Genomic DNA, 2,500 nt, shown 5'->3' on the forward strand with positions numbered 1-2,500 from the left:
TGATAAGTTTTTTTTATATGGTGGAAATGTATTAGTTTTTTTTTGTAGTGGTTGGAACCTGTCGGTAATCATGGTAGTTTTAGTTCTTTAATATGTATGCTATTTGGTAAAAAAAGGAAAAAAATCCTTAATTTTAAAAGGTTTAATGTTTTTTTCTTAAATACATTTTGGAAATTTTGACAAAAAAATCCAGTAGCCTTTCCAAATTTTATCTTGGTTTCAGGATATGAAATTTCAAGAGTTGACAGATTTTTTACTGTTTTATGATAGATAATAATAATAATAATAATAATAATAATAATAATAATAATAATAATGGTAATGCTAATTTTAATAATGATAATGATAATAATAATGGTAATGCTAATTTTAATAATAATAATAATAATAATAATAATAATAATAATTATTATTATTATTATTATTATTATTATTATTATTATTATTATTATTATTTAAAAACTATGATATCTCTGACATGGTTCAGTTTTGACCTCTGTGGTTATCTTAGAACCTGCGAGTACAGCTAGACTGTCTTATCTCCACGGCAGCCCAGAACTGTTTCATCTACGAATAGCGTATATGAATAATTACATACACATCTCAATTTTCAAAACAAACTTTTCATAAGATGCGTTTCATCTCGGAGACCAAGCATCGTAGTTTCTGTATTTCTAACGATTGCCAGACTAGTGCTTGCTTTAAGGATTAAGTTGCATACTTTAATATCTGACAGACTTAAGTTGCACAACTCTTCTTTATGATCTGGTGCTGGTCAACATCACTACTGTGATGTTGAAGGCGGTCATTAGCTTTTGGTGGTATGCATTTAGTTTCTGTTTCTTTCAGTGGTTGAAAGCGATCCTCTGATCGGGGTCTATGTTATAACGATATATATATATATATATATATATTATATATATATATATATATATATATATATTATATATATAATGTATATATAAAATTATATTTAATATATATATATGTATATATATGTATGTATATATATATATATATATATATATATTATATATATATATCCCTATATATGTATATATATATATGTATATATACATATATATATAGATATGTATATATATATATATATATATATATATATATGTATATATATATATGTATATATATATATATATATATATATATATATATATATATATGAGTCAGGCAATTAGTTTTGAGCCTCTAAATGTGAAAAGGTAAAATAAACATTTACTAGTACTTGAAAGTGGTGAGGACTGTTTGAAATGAGTAAAACTCTTAATGAATTAGCTTTTTTGAAATTTAGGAACATGTAAATCATTCTGTGAGCTTTTACGGTGGCATGAAATTGAATTTTAGCCTTTTTTTTTTTTTTTGTAAAAGAAATATTGTTACCGTTTCTAAATGTTAAACTTGACGTGAGCCTTTGAAAATGGTTCTGAACAGCGTTTAACATTTTGAAAAAATGGATGATGAATATTTTAAGTTTGCAACAATGGCTTGCCCTCATCTTTAAAAAAAAAAAAAAAAAAAACTAACTAACCCTGTGGCTTATATAAAATTTGAAATCAGTTTTACACGAACTCCATTAAATATCAGTTATGGGCATTATGGTGAATTCTAAATATCTTATGAAATTTGTTTTTATTCAAGAAGAATCAATTGTAAGATTTTTTTTTTCATTCAACCAGAATCGGTCATGTGCTTTTAAATAAATAACTGAGAATTTTTCTGATATGGAAGCTACCTTAGAACCTTTCTATTTTTTGTGAAATAATATAAAAGCAATGAAATATCTTAACACACACTTGAAATATTTTATACGGGAATTTGTTTATCTAATTACCATTATTGCTGATATTATAATTACTACTATTATCATTATTTTATTTTCATTGTTGTTGTATTTGTTGAAATCATTATTCTTCAGGTGAATCTGAATTTGTGAAAAATCCAGGCCGTAACTTTTTTCGTTATTCTTAGGTTCATGAAATTAAAAAAAATATTTTATAAACACTCATATAAGCACTTTGCGCTCAAATAAAATATTAGGTATGTATTTTTACAGTTGGGTTTTTGGGGATATTTTTGTCAATACTTGAGGAATTTGCTACTTGATATATTTAATCTAAAAAGGATTAGTTCCAATAACACAAATTTCTGGTCTATCAAATTGATGAATTTGATTTATGGTGAAATACAATTAGATTTTACTATTTCTATTGTAATGAAAGGAGGAATTTATTCTACGAGACTTTATATCTATCAATTTGTCTAATTGATTTTTTTCCCTATATAAAGGTTATACTTGCAAAAGTCGCAGTAGAAGTTGCAACGTGCATGTGTGATACAGTTGTGATTAATTTCACTTATAACGAAATTTGGAAACCTTGATTAATTTCTATCTAGATTATCAAGAAAAGTCAACATTCATAATACATATTTCCTGATCACCCATTTACACAACTGCAATACTCTTCGTACCTTTCAGATATCC

The sequence above is a fragment of the Palaemon carinicauda genome, chromosome 18 (genome assembly GCF_036898095.1).
Source record: "Palaemon carinicauda isolate YSFRI2023 chromosome 18, ASM3689809v2, whole genome shotgun sequence".
NCBI classification, from domain to species: Eukaryota; Metazoa; Arthropoda; class Malacostraca; order Decapoda; family Palaemonidae; genus Palaemon; species Palaemon carinicauda.